The 22,821-nt window shown below is 53.7% G+C and overlaps 1 long non-coding RNA gene across 1 annotated transcript; it reads right to left on the reverse strand.

The window, feature by feature from the left end:
- Positions 1 to 569: 569 nt before the first annotated feature.
- LOC125103154 (uncharacterized) lies at positions 570 to 19,959 on the reverse strand. The gene is made up of 3 exons (XR_007128299.1): positions 19,850 to 19,959; positions 11,956 to 11,959; positions 570 to 579 (listed from the first exon to the last, which is right to left on the reverse strand). It is a non-coding gene; the product is annotated as an uncharacterized LOC125103154 (long non-coding RNA).
- Between the last annotated feature and the right edge of the window lie 2,862 nt (positions 19,960 to 22,821).

The raw sequence follows: 22,821 nt of genomic DNA on the forward strand, positions 1-22,821 counted from the left end.
TCAGGCCACCTTGAAGTCACAGGAGAGGGAGAGGTCTGGGGGCAGTGGGTGGGGGGCGCGGTGGTGCAGAAAGGGCCTGGAAAGAGGTGTATGGTAATGCCCCAAAGACCAGGGTTCACTCCCATCCTCAGGGAGGTTGCCTTTCCTTCTACCCAAGCCCCCCAACCCGCAGCCATTATGCCACCTTCCACAGTGAGCTCCACTTTCTAGGATCACCTGCTTTTATGCTATCCCATTCCCTACCCTACTGACCTTGTGATTTGACTTGAGGATCCTAGTATTCAGTCTCGCCGCCTTGCCCCAACAACCTTGGGAAATGGGGACCTGCCCATTGGCACGGATGGAACAATCAAGTTGTGCTCTCTTAAATTCCACATAAAGCTGCGAGGCAGGTTGACCTAGGGCTTCCAGCTTCCCCTAAAGGCCAAGAAGTCTCTGCTCCAGGAGGAGGGCCACTCTGAGTCTGGAATGGTCTTTCCGGAAGAGCTGGAGAAAGAAGTCATTGCGGGGGTTGGGGGGATTGGGGGGGTGGGGTGCTGAATTCCTGAGGTCTTTTTCCTCCTTTTGCCTTCAAAGTCTCTGGGATGACAGCAAGGCCTGGTTGTCCCATCAGCCCCAACCCCGCAGGTCTCTCTCTTCCTGCTCCTGGCTCCCATCTCAGCAACTGCTGCTTCTGGAAAAGGAAAACAAAGGCAGTTTCTGGAACTGACAGAAGAGAGGAGCAGGAACCACCTGGGGAGGGATGCTCTTGCCGCCCACCCCCTGCCAAAGAAAGGTGGGGAGGAGACTCTATCTTGTGGTCCCCAGGGGCACCTGTGAGTAGCTGCAGATAATTCTAAGGGAGAACAATAGGAGAGGCAAAAAACCTTGAAACTGCTTAGAAGAGGGCCCAAGGCAGAGAGTGGCAAAGTGCTGGAAACAGATCCCCTTCTGGGGTTGATGGGGGTGAGACTCCTCTCCACCCACCATGAAACTCAGCTGGGTTTCCTTGGGGCTGGGGAGTGGGAAGGGGGCATGTAAAGCAGGTTACCTCCCACAACCCACCCTCTTGCCTGCACTGGACTCTCATGAGCACCCTTGGGGTCCCTTCGCCCTCACACTCCCCAGAATAGCCTCCAGCCAGCTCCCCAGGTTCTGATCCGGCCTCAGGGATGTGGTCGGGCCACCTGGGATCAGGGGGTTCTCTCACTGCTTCTGGCGAACTGTCCCCACCCTGCCCCTACTCCCAAACTTTGGGCTCAGTCCCAACGGAGCTCTGCTTTCTGGAGAGACCATCGGGCTGATGGCTGCTTGTAAACCACTCTGGTTCTTACAGACCAAACCTCTTCACCTGCCTTTCCTTCACCACACACAGAGGAAGGGCTCACGGATGACAGCTGACAAGGCGTGCACATGCCACAGGGACAGGGAGTGCCGAAGGCTGACTTGTGGCAAGGGGCAGGACGTGGCCCCCTCTGGGGCTGGGCCTGCAGTTGGGGCTCCCAGAGCTCCCCCCATAAATTTTATGGTGCTCCCTCATGCTCTCCATGTACCTAAGCCCTTCTTTAAATGTATTTTCAGCTTAGCAAACACTCCCGAGAGAAACTACCTGCTTCGTTCAATGGGTCCTTACAGTTCCGGGGGTGTCTTACTCCCAGCAGGGCATGATCTCTTGAGCTGGTTCATGATCTCTGCTGATATGCACAGACCCTATATCAGGATTTGTAGACAGCCCTCTTCTTTCTAGAACCCCTTGAGCTTTCCGGCTCCCTTCTCTGGACTAGAAGAAGCCTTGTATTGTCCTGCTTGAGGCAGAGTGAACAGAACTTCAAGTGGGTGTCAGGTGTGGAAGCTGCTGGCTATGTCTGGGTCAGATGAGCTTCGACTGTGCTTTCTGCTGGTGATCTCACCCCAACACTGGCTTCACGTGCTCAGGGATGCCCAGATCCTCCTCCTGACCGCGAGGCCCTACTGGAAGCCGGGCTTCCCCCACAGGCTCTATCATTTGTCTAAGCTGAAGTTCAAGTCAACCATTTCCTCCCTCCTGCCCCCCCAATCCCCGCTGAGGCCTCTGGAGCCCTCCCCTGGGGCTAGGCGTCAGGACTCTCCTTTGTGTGTCCTATTTCCCTAGGAAATAAGACGGTTCCCAGCGCAGATCCTCAGACTGCCCTCGTGCTAACGGTTCTCCATCCTGAAACACCTCTGAGTTTTGCTTTTGGTGGTCCATTTCTCTTCTCTATACAAGTGTCTGATGACGCATCTTCTGTCTCAGATTTCTTCCTACTTAACACCCAGTCCCCAGGGACCTGCCTGTTTCATTTTTCAGCAGCTGCCTTGACCAGCTTTCTACCTTGGGTGGCACTTCCCGAAGACGAGACCCTAGAGGCAGGATCCCGCTGTCCTCTACCTTGCTCTCCACTTTTCTTCCTACATGGATGTGAGCACAAAGATCCTCTCCATCAAAGGGCGGGTTTGACTGGTAACTGTTCCAGGCAATACAAAAGGAGGACCAAGAAGGTGGGGGTGGGGGGACGAGGCTCCAGTGATGTCAGGGGGTCTCCCCAGTTTTACTTCCTGGTCTCTATCGCAGTGTCAGAGAAGGTCCTCCGTCTTCATTTTATGTCCCAGGGGAGCTGACCCATCACCCACTCACATTCTTCTCCAGAGCCACGCTCCAATGCGGTCCGAGGCCACTCTGTACTGCTCTGGGCAGCAGGAGGCTGGTCTAAATGGATTGCAGCAATGTCTCCAGGGGTGGGGCGGGGGGCGGGCAGAAAGGCACAGACCACATCCACAGGGAGGAGAATGAAGCAGGAGAGAGGACAGGCTATGTCCCCCGTTGGGGGTGGGGGGAGGCCACAGCCCAGGGCCAGCTGCCCTCGGTATACGTCTGTTCTCCCATGTGCTTCCCCAGCTCTAAGGTCTTCTGTGTCCTATGGAAGCATGTTCTAAATCCCGTCATCATAGACAGTTGGATCACTGAGCTTTACTCAAGCTACCCTGGGGTGACGTGCCCTTTGTCCCTGCTGGTTCTCTAGCTGAGACAGCCCTCCTCTCCAGTGTGGTTTCTGAAATCCATTGTTGCTTCCGATAAGCACACAAATCTAGCCCTCCATGGGGAATTCTGATGCACCTCTTGGGTAGTGTGGGGGGCCCCCCAACCCACGCAATTAGGCACCATGGATGCTCAGGAGAGACAGACTGTTTGCTCTGCAACCCACCTGCCAAGATTTTGCTGGGCTTTCCATTGTGGGGTCTGTGCTACGAAAACACTCGATGGTTTGTTTTCTCATCGGAACGTGCTTTTATTCACAAGGTATCTTTCTGGGGCTTCTGGGACCTTCAGACAACATGGCTGGGCAGGAAGCCTGAACTCTGGGGTTGAGGGGGACGGTGGGACCAGGGATGGGGAGAGGTGAAGTGTGGGGGGTCCCCATAGTTGGTGTTGCTGAGAGGAGGAGGCCGAAAATGAAGATTAACCCAGAACTCTGGGTCAAGTTGACACTTCTGAGGTGGGCAGGAAGAGAACCAGGGAAAGAGGACTCTGAAGGGTGGGGTGAGGGTGGGGGTGGTGGAGAGAGATTAGGAAAAACCGCTATCCTAGAAATCTAGAGAAGCGTCTCCAAAGAGAGTATGCCCGTCACCCATGTCAGACGCTGCCTCAAGGTTATTTTTGAAGCTGCCGGCTGTATCTGTGGACTCAGCAAGGCTAGTAGTGAGCTCGGCTAGGGCTGCTTCTGTGGGGGGTGGGGGGATGGAGGGGTTGCTGTATGGCTCCAGTGGGGAAGGAAGGGGCTGCCCAGTTAGCATCTGGAGGGGGAGATGCCGTCAGAGCCATCAAAGGTTACTGGATTGAGGGAGAAGACTGAGGGCCAAGTCATGGGGGGCTAGGAAAGGGCCCCAGGCCCTGGTCCGGGGATCTGAGAAACGTCTGGAGAGAGGCAGGGGCAATTGGTGAGCACATGGGAGGGGTGGGAGACAGGTGAAAGCCTCTGGGCTCCAAGCCCTTCTGTCCTCGTGAGACAGCTGCTGTGAGGGCATTTTCAGAGTTCTTGGCTAGTGGTTACAAGGCGTCTGGTGACTTCACAGCCAAGGAAGAGAGAGGGTAGGTCCTGAGGTCACAGACCATCCTGAATGGCAGCTTTCACTTAGAGGCCTGATCATCTGAAGTTGAAAGCCTGAGTTAGGGGACTGTTCCCCGTTGGAGGTCTCCAAGGAGGCTGAGACAAATGGGCAAGATCCCAGAGGGCTGAATCTTGGTAAGACACGGTCCAAGCAGTGAAGGAAGGAAGTGAATCCTGGATGCTGAGACCACCCCAATGGGACTCCAGGGCCTGGAATTCTCCATGAGATTGAAAAATGGGGACACGTTTTAAAATGACTCTCTGACTATGAGATTATCTTTGTAATCAGAAAAAAAAAAGAGTCAATTAAAAAAGCCTGAATGTCCATCAACTGTACAATGGATAAATAAATTGTGGTATATTCCTACAGGGGACTACATCACAATTCCATGCAACAGCATAGATACTCCTCAAAAACATACACACGTTGAGCAAAAGAGGTCAGACATAAAAGACTGGGTGCTGTTTGCAATCTTTTCCGTAAAGTTCGACAAACCAGCAAAAGTCATCTGTGGCGTTAGGTTTCAGGAAAGCGATGACTACTGGGGAGAGCAGTCCCTAGAAAGGGGTACCAATTGTTCCCCAGAGGCTGCTAATTATTCTGCCCACTGATCCCCAGGCCAGCTCCACGGCCTGTTCAGTCGGTGAAATGCATTGCCTTGTACATTTATGGCCTGGGCCTTTTTCTGTGTGTTTATTCTACTTCAATAAAGTTCAAAGAGAGTCTATCTAACATGAAGCAATTCCCTTGGGCTCCAAGGCTGGTCGCTTCTAAGCCACAAGAGCTTGACTTCCTCTTGTCCAGGGGGACACAAGAGCTATCAGCGAGGCCGTGACCCTTCCCATCTAGTGCGCTGGGTGAAGAGTCCACCACCTCCTCCTTCTCCCCCTGCCCTCCTCAGTCATGGCAAAAGGCCTTCCCGATGTCCAACCATGTCATAAATACTAAAGGCCATTTCCCTTCTGGAATCTTCCCGGCTCTGCGTACCCTGCTGTCATTCTATCGCTGATGGAATCCTCCTGTGCCCCAGTGGTCCTTTAGTTCCTGTTTTTGATGTCTGTGAGGGGCCCCTTGGGAGGAGCAGGGCAGGGTACATGAGGAGCCCCTGGGGCTACCGGCCCCCAGAACAGCCCCCCACTCCCAGCGGGCTTTCTGTACACAGTGCCTTCGCAGTGGCCCTTCCATGGCACCTGCTCGTGGCCCGAGACTTGTTTTGTTCTGCAAGACCCTTTTTTTTCTTCTGTTTTCAAGTATTCTCCGAGGCTTTCTGAGGAGTTCTTGCTCTTCAGACAGTTTCTTTTGACTCCCCCCCCCACCCCACTTTATTGATGGCCACATTTCATCCTAGATCCTTTCCTGGAAATTGAGTACCTGTGGGGACCCAGCTGGGCTCAGCCCTCTCCCGCCAGACCATGAAATACCACGTGGGCCCTAAGACACTCTCGCCCCCCACCCCCCCACTCTGAGGACCCCTCCCACTCCAGGGTCAGTCCCTTTGGAGAAGGAACCCAGCCTATTTCCTAGCTTTATGGATGAGAAACTCTGTATTTGAGGAAGCAGCCATTTATCTTCACCAAGAGACTCATGTCCGGGCCTCGTCTCGATGAGGCAGCCGGCAGCCTGCAGCCGGAGCCCAGAGAGAAAAGGGGAGCTTCATTCCGAGGAGTGAAATGGCAGCTGACTGATGGGAATAACACACGGAACTCATCACCCAGAAAAGTGGCGCTGGAAAAGATGAAAGTTCTAGAAAGCTTTGGGGACATCCCGGGGCAATTAGTAAAATGAGATTTAGTTCTCGAAACCACGCTGCCATGGGCCCAGCTGCCTTCCACCAAATCTCTTTCACTCACACGTGCCGAGACTGCCCAAACTACCCCACCTGAGGGCTCCACTTGTGATAGGTGTGCGGACACAGTTACACGTTTGTCTTTGCTTTTCTGCCACTTCCCGGGCCTCCTGGAGGTCAGATTTTTATGTCCTTAGCATGTTCCTCCAATCCCTGAGCATTTCCTCATGACTACTGACCGGCCCCGGGGAGATACCAGCCAGAATCCCAGTGCAGTGTGACACCAATGGTCCTTTTCTCTTGTTTTGTCAGAAGACCACCCTGATTCCATTTGAATCCCAATCCCAGCCCCCTCCGTCCAGCCCGTGCTTTCAGTCTCAGAGGCCCTGCCTCTGTCTTGTGTCCTGCTTCGGAGTTGAAGTCCTCCGAGGAGCAGGAGAATTAGAGGGAAATGAATCCAGCTAACAGAGTGGGAGTGGGAGCCCGAGAGACGGTGAATGAGCCTGGAATAAGCTGGGCCAGCGAGGGTGGCAGCAAGCACTTGCTATGTGTGGCTTGACCTGGAGATCCATGGTTCCAGACTCCTGGGCAAGTTAACGAGGGGGCTTGGGAGATGAAGAGGGTGAGGCAGAGGGAGACAGGTGAAGAAGATACCCGACATATAAGGAGAAAGGGAGAGGTGTGAAGATTATGCTGGGGCAGGATGCTCTGTCACCATGGAGTGGCTGGGAAGATGGGCATTCTGGGTCTTGGGAGCAGAGAAGGGCATAGGGGGAATGGATGGCCACTTTTGGACCATATCTGAGCAAATGATCGGCAGTGTGACGCTTCCCTTCCGCAACCTCTGGAGGGCTTGTCTCTGGTGGCTGTGGCCGCAGTGCCTGCCCACCCTCCCCTCCCTCCGGACCCTCCCCCTGCTTCAGCCAGGCAGCTGAAAGGGCCTCTTTCCTGGGCATGGAGGTGGGCATGCCCTGCCTGTCTCACTCTCCTGCATGCCCCCACGCCCCAATTCCTGAAGCCCCCCACCCCCTACCCCCAGGGCCTTTTCCCCCACTTACTTCCTCATCCCCAGCAAACTCTCCAGAACCACCCAGCCCTCAGCCAGTGTGTCTCCTGGGACAGACCAAAGAGAAGGCCGGCTGCTCAGGGTTCTCTCTGAGGTCCCCAGTGCCTTCAGCGACATGACAAGGAAGCAGCTGGAAACAGGCCTCCAGGGGCTCCTCCTCCTTCCTGCCCCAGGGATTCCTTCTCTACTGTTGCTAAAGAGTATGTGGCTTTTTTTCCTGGGGCGAGGGCTCATATCTAAACACCTGTGACTTCCCATCCCCCTCCTCAATTCTCCTAGCACCCCAACTTGCTCTCTGAGGCCTGCCTGGGTCCTTCTCCTCCGCTCCAGCTCACCACCATCTCCCCAGTCCTCTGACAACGAGGGATTTTATTGTCTGCACCCAATATTTTATTTAGCGCTTTTGGGCTTAACTTGGTTTTAATCTCTAAGACTAAAGCAAGGTCTAGCAAGATAATATTGAAGGCAGCCCTGACACTGCATTTTTTTGTAAAGCCCCACCCCCAGACCCCTGGGGATAAACCAGGAGCTTCAGGGAAGCCAGGCTCTCTGGGTACTGGTGGCTGATGGTCCAGTATGAAAAGGTCTTGAGTGCGCAGAGGGCACCGGCCATAGACAGCAATGGCGCCCATTAGCTCCAACAACTGATGACATCTCCGTGGGGATGTAAGAGAGGAGTTCAAGGGCAATGAAGGAAAATTAAACCTGGTGCTTGGGACACTCTCGGGAGCAAGGGAATGTAGGGAAGGCTCAGGTGGGTGCAGTAGGAGGGAGGTAGTGGGGGTGAGGGAGCCTAACAGGGAAGACCTGCTCAGGAAGGATGTGGACTTGGACACTGGGCTGAGGGGACACAGTTTTAGGGACCAGATCATTGTTTCAGGTAGGTGGGCTGAGACTTGGAACCGCTGCTTTGCGTAGCGGACCTGAGGGCCTCATCATCAGTCCAGCCCCAGCCAGGGGCAGCTCAGAGGGTGGGCTGTGGAGGGGGCAGATACGGTTTGGGGCACAGGGAGGGGAAGGAGGAGTGTCCCTCCCAGGGCAGAGCTGGGGACCGTAGCCAGGCTCTGGGATGGCTGGAAGCAGGGCACAGCCCACGTGAGCCATGAATACAGGCCAAATTGAACTGAAAAAATGGAGGCAATAATTCATCCCTCTGATGTTCTTGCATCTTAGGGAAGGACAGACAGAGTGGGGAGCGGGGGAGAGGAACTCCGATGTGATTTTCGTCTGCGATGTTCTTGCTCTCCCTCCACAATAACAGCCAGCTAGAAGTGGGGTCGCAGGGGAGGCTCCTGGTGGGGTGTTGGGAGCAGGGTTCCCATCAGAGACAAGCCTGACAGACACGGGGCAGAGGGGCCTCTGGGGAGCCCTGGATGGCCAATGACTATTCCCCCCGGGGGGCACAGAGCTTGCCTTCCTCTGACCCCTGATAGGTTTCCAAAATAGAAACCTGGTTTCTCGTGAAACACTTTCCTTTCTGTGCATTGCTGGCTCATCCTCTTCCTTCCAGCTCGGCTAATGTCCTCTCAGGAAAGCCTTCTCGGATGCCTCTCCGCTCCAGGGCCCACCCCTGTCCCACCGCCCTCCTCCCAAGACTGTCCTGTCACCCTATTGGTCCTGTTTTCTTGACATTATCTGGATTGATCTTGTCCATCTCCATTTCCTTGTTGGTTTCTCTCTCTCCTCCCTGGAGGATAAGCTCCATGCAGGCGGGGTTCTGGTCATTCTCGACGGCAGCTGTACCTTCACTTCTAGAAGGGAGCCTGCCACAGATGGGCACTCAATGAGTATTTGTTGAATGGATGAATGGGTGGATGACAGCACGTGGACAAACTCTGGGGTGGGAGTCATATCAAACCTCCCTGATGCTCATCCCAGGCCACCCCCCCCCCCCGCCGCCCTAGGGAGCTCCTGGCTGGGGTAGAGAATGCATTCTGAGCCTGGGCTAGCCGGTGTTTGCTCCCTGACAGAAGGCGTGCTGAGAGATTTGTGGAATGGGATAGAAGCCTAGTTTCATTTGAGCCTGAACCCCTGGAGACTGGGAAAGGAAGGACCAAAAATTTGTACTTCCATTCCCCCTGCCTAGGCATGGGGCTTGCTCTTGAGGGCCAGACAGTCCAGAGGAGTCTCTGAGCGTCAGAGAGGGGGAAGCATGGTCTTCAGACTGTCTGGTGGAGTGGGAGGGGGTGGTGTTTTGCCCACAGAGTCTCCGGGGTGTCACAGCCCTTGGGCAACAACAGCCCATCCGGTGGTGGACAGCAGGAGAGCCTTGAGCTAGGTGCGGACAGGTGGGGGCTACCCCTCCCCACCCCCCACCCAGATGCATGAGTTCTAGACAGTGACTCTAACCTGGACCCCTTGTGAGCTTTCACATAGGCAGTTTGAGCCCTGTTCTCCTTTCTAGCTAACTGCGCCGCCACGGCTGTCTCTGAGGCCCAGCATGGCCAATGCAATGAGAAGAATAGGAGGCACCTTGAGATTTCCCCTTGGCCCAACGGGGTCCCACCCCCTCACAGTTCAGGAAATATCAGACAGTGGGACAGGGAAGCTCAGAGAGGAACTTGAGAACTTCACCAAAGGTGGGTTCTAGAATAGGTTGATGATGCCTTTTTCTCTCTTCTAAGGGGCTCCTTCCCTCTTTTTATACATGTGAGGGAGATCAAATCTCTTATTTTTAAGAGAGGAAATATCTGGGTTTGGAAAGAGGAAACCCAAGTCGATACCAGTCTGAGTTGGGGATATTTGGGGCTAGTCAAAACTAGTCAAAGTGCAAGGATCAGGGGGCAGATTGCCCTTGACCCCATCTATGTCCTCTTGGTTTGTCTGGCTTTGGCCAGGCCCCTCACGCCCTTACAGAAGGTCTGGAAGTGTCCTGGAGCACCCCAAAGAACATTCAAGGCTGAGCCTTGGGGGAACCTCTAGGGCTTGGTGTCTGGGCCCAGGAGCCTTAGAGGGAGGCATGGCTTTGAACTCTCCTCACTTGCCCATCGGGCACTGATCTGATGAGCCTCTGCAGCCTCCCTGTGCTGCCGTCCCCTCAGAGCAAGGTGCCCATTGGGCATTTCCCCTATGTGAACCCACCATCTTCCACATCTGCTCCCCCCATGTCACCTCCCAACTCCCAAGCCCACTCACTTCCCACTTCTTATCCCAGCCCCCTGTGTTCATAGCAGGGCTCTTGCCACTGAAGCCCCGTCCTGCTTCTCGGGCTTGGGTCCATCCCTGCGGGTCCCCCTCTTGCTTGAGCCTCAAGGTCTCGGGTCAATGTCCTGTTTCCTTCACAGCTGCAACCACCCACTCTACCTTTGCGGGATCTTCTCCCTGCCTTCAGCAGTGACCTTGGAGGGGCACTCCAGCCTCCAGGCCAATCACCTCCCTGTCAGGCGTAGCGTCCTGTCCATTCTAAATGCTTCTCTGCCAAGAACAGTGGGGTAACAGATCACCTAAAAGGTCCTCAAGAAATCTCAGAATTGACATGAAGCCTTTGTCCCTGACCGAGCAGAAGTGTCAATGGCCGGGAGGACCTCATCCTCTGGTTGGTTCTTTGTGGCCCCCACTTCACTTTCATACCTTTTGGGGATTTTCTTGAGTCTCCTGAAGGTCAGCTGTGATCCAGTTTGTTCTGGGTATTATATGTGTATTCGCAGGCTGTAGGGAGTCAGGGGGGGAATGTGGGAGGGCCAGAATCAGCCTTGGAGCAGCACAGGAAGACCCCATTGAAAGTGGGGTCATCACCCCAGATGGTGGGAGCTGAGACAGCGTGAGATCCATGTACCAGTCCCTGAGCCTCCCTGGCATCCCCCAGACTCCCATCAGTCAGAGAAGACTAAGTAAGGGGCCTACACAACACTAGTACAGAAGAGGGGGGTTTCTAGGCAGGGACCCCCACACTGAAGGACTTCAAAGGAAGCAGTCCACTTTGGGACTGATCTTGCCCGATAGGCTGGTTCATTAGCAAAGGGAATGGAATCCAAGCTGGGACATCTGGCTGCAAAGGCTTTTGGGAATGCCATTTTTGTAAGGATCAGATATTAGGGTTTCTGAGCTTTGACCTCACTGCTGCTCTGATTTCTGGGGAATACATAAACTTAGCAGGTTAGAGTAAATAAAGTTAAGGGGATGGAGGGCTAAGGGTTAGCCCCAAATAGCTACCAAAGCAGAAACCTGTGTGTGTGTGGCATTTGGGATCCTGGCTGTGGGAAAGGTACATAAGTGATGGTGGAAGATTTGAGGTGCCCCTACTAGCACAAGGGGCAGCCAAGAAGAGTGGGAGACTTGCTTCCTACGAGGCTGGCTTGGAGCCAGGAAGTGCTTTAGTCCTAAAGAACTGTCCGTGGTTGAAGAGCTTGGAAGTACAGAGAAGCAGGTGGCAGGGTCCTGTGTCAGGACAGTCCATGGGGCCAGGCCCCACTGGATGGTGGCCTGGCTTTGAATTTGGTCTGGATGGCCAGAGATGCTTAGTCTACAGGGCACCTGCATTCTACCAGCCTCAACTTTTCAGGAAGAGAATATATGCAAGAACAGGGATGGGGGTAGTTTGAGGATGAGATGGGGCTTTGGGTTCATAATGGACTAGAGTGACCTCAACACCCTTGGTAAACTGATCAGTTCCCATGCCAAAAAAAGAAGAAAAGTACATCCAGGAACAAGGGAGTAAATCCAGGAATAAAGCCCAGACAGAGAAGTGGCCTGGCATTACAGCTAAAGTTAGCATATGGAAGCATTCCAATAGGTTCTAGAAAGAACAGAAGAGGCAGTAGAAATAATCACGAGCGTCTGGTTCTGTAGCAGCTACAATCCCAGGAGTTAGCAAACTAGGTCTGAGTTCTGAAAGAAGGGTGTCTAACTCTCCCAGTCATCTTCAGAAGCATGTTGAGGGCCGGGCCAAGTGAGCTGGACTATGGAATTTTTACTTAAGTGAGGTCCAGGTTGAAATAGAAGGGGCAGAGCGGACCCCACCTGCCCAAGGGGATTCTGGGAAGAAAGGAGAAAGAGAAACCCCTCTTCCAGGGTTCAGCCCGGGAGCATCTAGAGGAGAGCATTCCTAGCTGAGTACGGCCAAAACAAAGGGCAAGGGTCCCACAAACACTTTCAAGGGGCACCTTTCACGGACAGACTGAGGGGGGTCACTGAGTCTGAGTTTTCATGCTCACTTCGGCAGCACAGTCTGAGTTTTTGAGCTGCCCTGGTTCCCATGTGCTCTAGGAAAGACCTGGAAGAGGCTGGCTATTCTGTTGGAGGTGCCTGGCGTAGGGGTCCCTCCAGCGCCAACACTGCGCTAGACCACGAGGAGGCGGCAGCTGGCACAGAGTGCCCGCAGGAACATGGCTCAGGCCACATCCCTGACCCCTGCCCACCGCCCGAGACGGGCGGGTGGGGGGTGGTGAGCCAAGAGCCCCACCCTGTAGACTAGAGTAAGCCACATGGGGGTGGGGGTGCCTCAGAGACTCCATTATTGAATGGGACTGAACTTCAGACCAGATTGAGTGTTGGGGCAGGTTTTTTTAAAGCTATAGACCAAATAAAGAAATGTCATTTTCTCTGCCCAATTATCCTGCGGGTTAAAGGTTGGAGCCCCGCTCCATCAGCCACCATCCTTGTCCAGGGAGGTGGTCCTTCTGCTCTCAGGAGGGCTCCTTGGCTGCCAATATCTTTGATCCTTTCCAAGGTGTTCGTGGGGTCATTAGCGTTGAGAGCCAGAGAGCAAGGCACTGATGATGACTGATCCCATATGTGGCCTTGGGCTGAGCAGCCTGTGCCAACAAGACCATTCTGGGCCCAAAGTCTGCAACAGAGGGGCCGAACACACACATCTGTGCTTGGATCCCAGACAAGTGGGCCTGGCTGCCTCTCTCTGCACTGCCAGCCTCGAAGCCCAGATGACCCCTGGACAGCAGGGTGTCTCCTTAGGGTCTCCTAATCCACCCTCCAGAAACGGGAGATAGACCTGCATGGCTTGGGGTTTCTAGCAGCCACAACCAAGGTAGAGAGGGGAGCCAGACAGACCGGAGTTCAAGATCAGTGTATTAGCCCTTCCTCCAGGGGCAAGGAGGACTACAGGGATCTCAGCTCAGACCAAGGCTTAAAACACAGCATCATAAAAGCTTGTAAGCCTGGTAACGTCCTGACTGGGCTCGTGGGCCAAGAGTATGCCTGGAGCCAGGGTCTCCTGACCAGGGGTGAGGGCACGGTGGCAAGGAAAGGGGGGATGCCTTCAGATCCCCAGGGGGGCAGCCAGGACATCTGAGGAAGGCAGGAGTAGTCTCCGCCAGGATATTAGCCAGTGTTCCAGGCACAGCGCCCACAACCGCTGGGAGACTAAGTGTGGAAGTGGCAAGCTGGGGTGGGGGCCCAGGCCATTGGGACCTTATCATTCTGCCATCCTTAGTGTGTTCCTTCCACCCTCATGCCCACAAAATGCTAATGGTCCTCCCGGCACCAGGCCCAGAGGAAAGGGACAGAAGACCTGATGGGGAAGACGGGGCCCTTTGGGGCCTATCCCTTCAACTTACATCTCATCAGCCAGAACCATCTCCCATGCCACATCCCTATGTGCAGTCACTGAGGGTGGCCAGGGAGAAAGAAGGGACTTGGGGTGCAGGCCAACACCCCCAGTCAACTGCGTCCCAGCATAGCTACCTCCCTATCTCCTCCTACGACCTGCCAAAGGCCCTCAGGTTGAGGGTGGAGTCCTGGCTTCCCCAGCCTTCCTGCTGGCCCTTGAAGAGTGGATTAGGATTTTCTGGCAATTCAGCAGAAAACAAGATGGAGATGGCCTTTGCCACCATGGGAGTGGGCGGGGGTCTTATAGGAGTAGGCTGGGGACAGTGCAGCAGCTGGAAAGCACAGAGAAGAGACATGACTCCTAATCTAGACCGGGCAACGGGCAGGAGAGCTTCCAGGAGGTGGCGCTGTCCTGGCTGAAGCCTAAAGATAGAAAGGAGCAAGTGAGGGGAAGGAATCTGAGCGGAGAAGCAAAATGCCACAGCTAAGGGACAGGGAGGAATTGCGCCAGAGGGTCGAGGAAGAACATGGCCAGAGCAGCAGGCCCAGGGTACACATGGCCACGCTTCGAGGAGTGAGCAGAGAGGGGACTCCCTGCGGGCTGGAGAAAGGTCTTGGCTGGCCGGTGGCACAGGCCAGGCTGGGGAACAAGGGCCAGTTAGGGGACGAGGGCAGTTAGGCAGGGATGTACAAGTGGGTCTTTGCTTTCCTTTGGGCCACTGCCCAGTGCAGGCAGCCAGTCTTGGGTGGGCACCCAAGGAGAGTTCCCAGGGTTCTCCCTCCCCCGCTCCCACCCATCCCATCCCATCTTCTTGACCCAGGCCTGCCTTCTGTCTCCTGGCACCCCCAGGGGCCCAACTCCCCTGTAAAGAGACTCAGATTGCAAGATTCTGCGGGGCAGCGTGGGGAGCAGCACCCTTGGACCTTTCAGATTGTTCCCAAGGGATGCGGAAAGGGCGAAGCCCCACCTCTATTAGAGTGGGCTCTGGTGCAGACCACACTCTCTCATGCAGGCACCTGTCACAGACGCCTTCCCCTCTAGGGTGAGAGTGGGATCATTACCCCTGTTAGTTCAGAGAATCCAGAGAATTCTCACCTGGAAACAGTGATTTGGGCTTCCATCACCAGATGTGCTGCTAGGAGGCTGTCCGGGAAGTTCCATCTTCCAGAAAATGAGGAGCCTTCAAACTTTTGGGGGGCTGAGTAAGGTTTCTGGTCAGTCCCAGTGTCCCAGATGCCAAGCGGGGTAAAGGGTGTAGAGAGCCAGCTCGGACCCCAGGAGTGGCCGAATGCGGCTTCCAGCTCAGCAGCACCTTGTGGCCTGTCCCTAGACCCTGTGAGCTATGGGACACCCCCGTAAATCCCTTTACCTCTCAAACCAACCCAGGGGGCTTTGCCACACAAGAACGGCAGTCAGGGGAGAAGAACCGCAGAGGAGTGGGCTTGACAAGGTAAGTCAGGCATAGAGGTGGGAAAGGAGCCCAGGAAGGCAAACAGGGAGCTGGGCCAAAGCTGGAAGCCTTGAGGGGCCCCATGAGGGGAGGGGCTGTTTTCAGTAGAATTGGGATGAGAACAGTTATTCGCTCACCCATTCATTCACTCATTCATTCATTGAACAAATATTTTCTGGCCACAACCACGTGGCCAAGGCCTCAGGAATACATCTATGAACAAGACAGACAAGCACCCAACTTTCTGGAGCTGATGTTCTGGCTGAAAGGGTGGGGGGACAAAACAAATGCCAAACAGAGTCTGAGGGCTGTGGGTGTGGGGTAGGACACAAAGCCAAGAGCTGGCCTGGGAGTGGTGCGGGAGCAGTCCCTCGATGACACGGGGTCTTTGGGAGGCTGGGGGGATGACAGGCCTCAGCAGACCCCCTGTACCTAAGGCCCTGTGCGTTATGATGGCAAAGACAAGGAAAATGCTTAGCCTTTATTTAGTGCCTACTACATGCCCTCTCCTCCTTGGTTGACAGCAATGGCCCTTTTCTGCCCCCACTCTCCAGCCCGCCAAGTTCCCGGCCACTCCCAAGTGAGACAGCTTGGTGGGTTCAAGGGACAGCCACTGGATATGCTCTTTGCCCAAGAAAAATCCTGTCTGTGTGAGGCGCAGGAATGGAGGCACAGCCCTGGGGCCTCTCCCTTTGGACTGCCTCCTCTGTCGGACTGCCTCCCCCTTCTGACCACCTTCTGAGCTCTGAGTGGTGGGAGAAGGTAGGGAGGTTTCATTTGCCGGGGAGGTTACAGTCAGGGAGGGGAATGGTCAGTAGGAACCTGAGGGAGCCTGGGTGAAGTTACACTGGAAGATGGGAGAGACTGATCCTGAGTTGGAGGTAGGGCAGGGGGAAATAGGACACAGCTGGGGAGACAGCCCCAGGGTCTGCAGGGCTGTATGCTACCCTACCCTCCGGGGTTTCCCTCCATGGCCCTTCCCCATTGGGTTTCATGGCAAGGCCGCTCAGCCCCTCAGCTGGGCATCCTACCAAGTGACTGAGCAGTGAATGAATAGCTTCGTGTCACTCTACCAGTCCCCTTTGGTCCATCAGAGGATCTCCTCCCTGCTCACCCTCAGGAGAGCCCTGGGGGCAGGTCTGCCAGCTCTCCCTGGGGCTTCCGCTGTGCACACCTGGGCTGCAAAAGCAAGATCTCCAGCTCCACAGAGGACCTGGTGAGAAAGCCGAGTCCCCGATCTAGAAGCAGGGAGCGTCTCATCTCGATGGCTGAAGAAGGAGGCAGCAGTCAGCCCTGGTTCTCCAGGGTCTTGCGTTCTGACGCGCTTCTGAGCATCTCCAAAAGGACTGTGGGGCGTGGCATCTGACAGCCGCTGTCCGGGATCAGGAACCCTTCCACCCTCATGGACCCTCACCATCCTGATTGTCAGGCAGTGCTGTAGTCCCATGCAACAGACCACTCTTGCTGTTTTGGTGGGAATGAAGTGTTTGCACAATCCCCCAGCTCCCCTGGGCAGCCTGGTGAATGGACATGCCACGATGGATTTCCGAAAGCACCTCAAGGGGACCATGAGACGGAGGCCACATCGCAAGGAGGGAAATGCTGACGGTTGACCGCGGCACCACCAAGAACCAGCCCCAGTTTGCCCGTGTTAAGGTGAGAAAGAAACGTGTCTGTCTTCTTTGTCTTCTTTGTTCATTTTTGTGCAGGCAAACCCTCCCAACCTCTCTCCCTGCTTTCTCCTTCTCCACCAAACTGATGCAGCATTTACTGTGTGGAGAGCAGAAGAGGAATATGGAAGCCTCTAGAAGCAATTTAGAAAGGGGAAGATGTCAAGAAACAAGGCAATGGAGGTGGCACAGAAAGAGGGGCGACAGTGCCTGGGGAGAAGGATTTGTCAGTGAAGGGTGGTGGGAAGAACCTTCTAGAAGAGCAGGGGCAGCAGGAACTTCCTACCCACCCGTGCCTACCCCAGTTCTCCCCTGGAGGGCCCAGTGCCTTCCCTGACCTCTCCGCTGGCCAGTGAAGACACTGCACCCCTTCCTGGTGGGGGCAGTAGGTGGGGGGTGGGGGTGCCAGTCTGGTGAGAAACATGTTGAGTGAGGGCCTGAGGCTGGGGACAGGGAGGGAGCATCTCCCCAGAACTACATGTTTCCCCAAATCAAGACAACAGGTCTAGGGTTGACCACAGAGATCCCCCCTCAGTCCTGAGCCCACCATACTATCCACGTGGCTTGCTTCTTAGAAGTGGGCTTTTACTGGGTCTCTACCAAACTCAGTTCTGGAAACACATACTCGTCCTACTGTGTATGCTAGGTGGACATGGGGCTGTTATGCCCCAATAATGGGTCCGTGATTAAAGGAGCGAGACTGATATAAATCGAAGGTCAATCAAAGCTTTATTTCACGCCAAGCATCAAGAATCTAACCTAACCTAACCTAACCTAACGTTCGGGGACGCACCTCTTACAAGAGAGGGCGACCCTTCTCTGTTTCACAGACTAGCTTTTAAGGGCAAAGGCCATGCGGTCGGGCCTGGCCACACACAGGTGGCCAATGAGATCGTAACACACACAGGAAACTCCACAGTGATGCTAGGTGACCAACTGAGTTACAATTTACCCTAGTAGACATTTGAACCAGCCCATTTGAACACCTTGATTGGGATTGGCACCCAAAGGGCAGGGCCCATACTCCTTGGTAACCAGGGAGACAGTATGCATCCCCCCCACTGATCGGACGTCTCCACCTGGCCTGACCCACCCTTGTATCTGGGCTTTGTTCCTAAAGCTGGTTTCTGGGACTTGTCTCCAAGTAAATCCCCTGGGGGAAGGAGAGCAGGGACAGTTTCTAAATAGGTCCTTACAGGGCCAAGTGCTAAGATGACCCCATGCCACAGCCCCCCCAGCACAGTCTGCCCTGACAGGCTGCCCCAGGACTGTGGTGTACAGGTACACGATTAACATCCGGGTCTCTGAGGGGAAAAAAAGTCTTGTTGTGAAGCCTTTGCAGACTTCTGTGGTCTGAATCCTCCACCATGGCAATTTCTGAGCCGTAAACAGGAAGTATTGTTAGGGTACAGAGTCAACCACCCCTCAATTAGACAGAGAACATTCTCGATAATGCAAGTCACACAGGTTTATTTCCAGTTAGCTCAGGTCCAAGTATCTGCCCGGCGCAGCGGGTTTCAACAAGGACCCCGAGTTCTCGGAGCCAAGGGTTTATATAGCATTTTCAAGGCACTTTTTCATAGTTATATACATATCTTGTGCCCCACTTTGACAGTTTAACTTTGTTTAACTTTTTGCCCCCCCTGCGTCACCCTGGCGCCATCCTGGCGGTTAAGTGAGATTTAGGTTTAGAAGAAATCTAACTTTAATTACATTTCCTTTTGCCTCAGCCTCCTTCAGTTTTATGGTGGGAAGGGCGACCTTAGGCCCCTCAAGGAACTGAGCCGTTTGTCTCTGGAATTTGGGCCATTGAAAATATAGCTTCTTTGTTGTAAATCACCAGGACATTTGCAAACCAAGGGAGACTCCTGTCTTGCAGGATTGTGATCTCTGCAAGTTAACTATTTGTTTCTCTTTAACATCTGATCCCTGTGGCGCCACCGCCTAACCGCCCTGGTGGTATATGATTAAGTTGTTTTGTTTTGTTTTTTTTTCCAGGTTTTAGCTAGTTCCTCTTATCTGAAGTCACGTATGCAGTGTCGGCTGGTTAGGGACGCAACCCATTCTTACATTCCCCCCTTTTAGTTGTTCACAATGAGGAATCTTGCTCATTTGTAGGACAGTTGTGGGGGCCCTCAGGAGTGGGCCACTTTTCATATTGTTGTCTTAAGACCAGGAGTTGGACGGTATTAACATGGTCCTTTACAAAATTAATAAGTTTGTTTAGAATGCAGGAGCCAAAAGTTAAAATGAGCACAAGCAGAATAAATGGCCCAACTAAGGTAGAAACTAGGGTGGAGAGCCAGGGAGACTTATTAAATCAAGCCTCAAACCAGTTCTCTTGTACCTCTTTTCTCTTTTTCTCTTAGCTAATCCTTCTCTTACCTTAGCCATGGATTCCTTTACTACTCCTGAATGGTCAGCGTAAAAACAGCACTCTTCTCCTAGTGCAGCACATAGTCCCTCTTATTGGAGAAATAACAAATCAAGTCCCCTTCTATTTTGGAGGACGACTTCAGATAGGGAGGTGAGAGATTTTTCTAAATGACTAATGGAGGTCTCTATTCTTTCTATATCGTCATCTATGGCCGCCCTCAGGGATGACATCCCTGTTTGGTGAGTGACCAGGGAGGCTATGCCGGTTCAGGCCCCAGCTACTCCCAAACTGAACAGGGTAGCAATGGTGAGTGAAGTGAAAGGCTCTCTTTTACTCCTTAGGCTCAGGCCTTGATCCCAATGGGAATACATGCTTTCCTCAGGGTGGTAGGTAATACGGGGCATCACAGTCACTAGGACACAGAACTCTTTAGTGGCGTTAAGGATCAAGGTCGAGAGGCACGGGGTGAGGCCAGTCTTAGAACATACCCACCATCCATTACTTTCTGGGGTTAGCCATCTTGTGTTATTTTCCCAACTAGGGGTGGCATTTATGGAAGCACATAAACCTTGTTTAACCTGTGGCACTTTTCCTACGCAAGTCCCTTTACCACTTACGTGTTGTAGGGTTAAGCCTATTTTATTGTACTCCCATGGACACTGAGAGGGGTTTGTACTAGCCGAACCAGTATAGGTAGCATTGAGGCCTATGGCTTCATAAGATGGAGGTTTATATCATAACATAGCCAGCAGGAAGCCGTGAGGTTAGGGCTGGTGGCATTAAGGGTTTTATACACAGCACGCATCAGTTTCCATAGGGGGTCCTTGGTGGCCTGCGTAGCAAGTGCCGGGGGATTACAGTGCTATTATTATTATTATACTGGGGCTTTACGGTACCTGGGTTCTTGGTGAGGGCGGGAGGAGGCAATATCTGATTTGGACCCACAGGAGCCGTGTTTTTCTGTGCCTCGCGGATAACCAGTTTAATGGTTAACAGTCCACTTGGGTAAGGGCCGGCCCAGGAGAGCCGGTCCATATCAAGCTGAAAACGCCAAGTCACTCCGGACATCCAGGACTTTTCCCTTTTTGCCCACTCCTGGTTAAATTGTACACACACTCGGGGTACCCTGTTGTCGGGGTCTCTGAAAGTGAAATTAACTAAATCCTGATTCCCGACAGCCCACTTCTGGGGCCCATCATTAGAGGTTACACAACTCCAGCTCTTATAGTAAACATTCTCTAAGCCACCACAGGTCTTCCAGTTATTTTTTAAATTCCCAGGGCAGGCCCAGAATCCTTGTGCTCGTCCTTAAGCTTAAGCATGTTACCTCAGGGTCCAAGTCCCTACTCTGCTGTTTCGGGTATACTTGGGCCCAAGCTTAAGCTTGTCAAATAAACCTCGCTGTGTGACTTGCATTATTGAGAGTGTTCTCTAATTGAGGGGTGGTTGACTCCATACCTTAACAGTATCAGAAGGGGAAAGGGGAACGCCCTTGACGGACCCTCAGGAGTCGCTCCAGCCCGCCACTGTCACTCCAGCCCGCCACTGTCACGGGCTTCTCATCACCTACAGCGGTGTCTTGGGCCTGAGGCCAAAGGTTGCCTGGCCTGCATTTGGACCCCTGAACTTTCCCACCAGCCCATACCTTGTCTCTGGTAGGTTGGCCTCCACAGATGGGTAGAGAAGAAGAGAGAAGAAAGAGGGGACAGTCAACCCCTAGAGCACCCTCCTGAGGTGCTCATTTTCCTTAACTTCTGCCGCTGCCCACTCATCAACCCCCACCCTCCCGCATCCCTTCCAGGTCTTCTCCTTTATCCATGGATTTTCCTCACCTTCCAGTTCTCCTCCTCCTCCTCAGAAAGGATCATTCCCTGGCATTTGGAGCCTGGGCCTCCTCCCAGCCCCCAAGCCCATTCTCTAACCCCCAGGCTCACAGGCCACACCCCCACACAGTGCTTTGGCAGCTGTCTCCTTCCCAGGCTCTCATCCCCTCGGTCCCTCCGCCGCCTGGCTTCCAACCCCCTGCCTGTCCCAGAGGAGGCCTCCACGGACGGTTGCTGCTCCGGGAAAGCTGTGGTTCCATCAGCTTTCCACTGGCTGCCACAAACTGCTGTCTTCAAGAAAGGGTGGCTCGTCCCCCTCAGCCTCCCTGCCTCGCTCTGCCATCCTAGCCCCAAACCTTCTGGCATCATCTGCTCCACCTCCAGGCAGCTCAGAGCCAGGCCCCCATCTGCCCTGGCAGCCTGCAGGCACTGAGGCTTTAGGACCCCAGGGTAGGACACAGATCTGGGCCCCCAGCCCCCAGGCTCCAAGGTGCCCACCCTGCGGGGGACCTGCTTAATGACCTTGTGAGCAGTAATTACACCCCAGGGCCCGCTCTTAATAACCACGTATTCTCCCTGTCAATGTGCCTTAATTGAAAATGAGTAGGCGATACAAGTTGCTGTGAAGTTGGCTGGCAAGCCCTTAACGTGATATTAATTGTAGTAATTAGTAGTCACTTTGTGTTGGAGTCATCTATAAATAGGGGGTCCATTAGTTTAGCAAAAGAGCGTGATTTAAAATGCAAATAAAAGCCCAATTAGACAGATAAATCACTCGTCTTTCCCAGCAAATTATCATCTTGAGGGTGGGGGGTGGGGGCAGCAGCGGCTCTGAGGATGCATGGGTCAGTTCAGGAGCGCTGGATTGTTACACCTGTGAGTGATCCCTCTGGGACACTGTCCCTTTAAACAAGTTTGCTCAGGCCTCAGGAGGCTGTCACTCTGGGGTGGGGGGGCACATTTCCTACAGACACTTTACAGGCAGGCCCTCGCCTGTGGCCCAAGTAGCTCCTCCTCCATCTGCTGATTGGCTCCCTCTGGCCACACCAGAGCCCCTCTTAAAGGCACAGTAGCAGAGCCCACTCTAGGCCCTGGGAGAATGCTCTGGGGTGTGGGAGGGGTCCCATCTTTAAATGCAGCTCTACCAGGTCCAGTGAGACCCCATAGATGCCATATGTTATTTGGTGTCGCTGAAGAGTTAAATAAACCTTGCTGGTTGTTCTGGGGGTAGACCACTTACTTTCCACTTCCCACTCCCTTCCACAAAAACACGGAGGTTCCTGGAATCACACACATACACACACACACACACACACACACCAGTATTTCTCACAGGCTTTGGGTGAACGTTGGACGTGGAAATGACTGGACTTAGAAGAGGCCAGCTGGGGAGGTGTTAAGGCCAGGGGGACAATGGATCGGCTAGTTCAGCCTTCATTTGATTAGAGCTTCACAAGTTCTCAACACCTTCTCCCACACCTGTGTCTCCAATCTCACAACAAGGGAGGTGATGAGCTGCGTCTGGGCACGTGGGTCCTTCCCTCTAGGTCATGCAGCTGCCACAGCCCTGGTGTTCAGAGCCCAGATCTGAGCTCTTCCCGCCCCCCACATCTGCCCGGCACCACCCCCTCCAAGAGCCCATCACCCCCTTATGGACAATCAAGGCTGACTCCTTCACAGTATCTGCATTTTAATGAGTCAAAGCCAGGCAAAGAGGCAGCTGGGCCCAAACCCAGGTGAGAACAGCCCATTCCGCGAGAGGGCTTTCCTCCATTGTCCAAGAAATGAGGGGCATGAAGGCTGTTTGAGAGTATTATCCTTTCTTTTATCTATTATCCTTTCTTTTACAACACAATGCAACAGGTGGTAGTACTTGTGATTTTTAATGTCCTATTTGACAGCATAAAATGCTGGCAACCCTATGTGGATCCTAAAGACGTTTTTAGAAAATTTTGCCAGATATAAAATCCCAACTGTTTGGTTGCTGCCGAGCTAAAAGACTGAATAGGAACTTGAGGCCAGATGACTCAGCTGGGGGAG

This window comes from Lutra lutra, chromosome 6, assembly GCF_902655055.1.
Source record: "Lutra lutra chromosome 6, mLutLut1.2, whole genome shotgun sequence".
In the NCBI taxonomy this organism is placed as follows: Eukaryota; Metazoa; Chordata; class Mammalia; order Carnivora; family Mustelidae; genus Lutra; species Lutra lutra.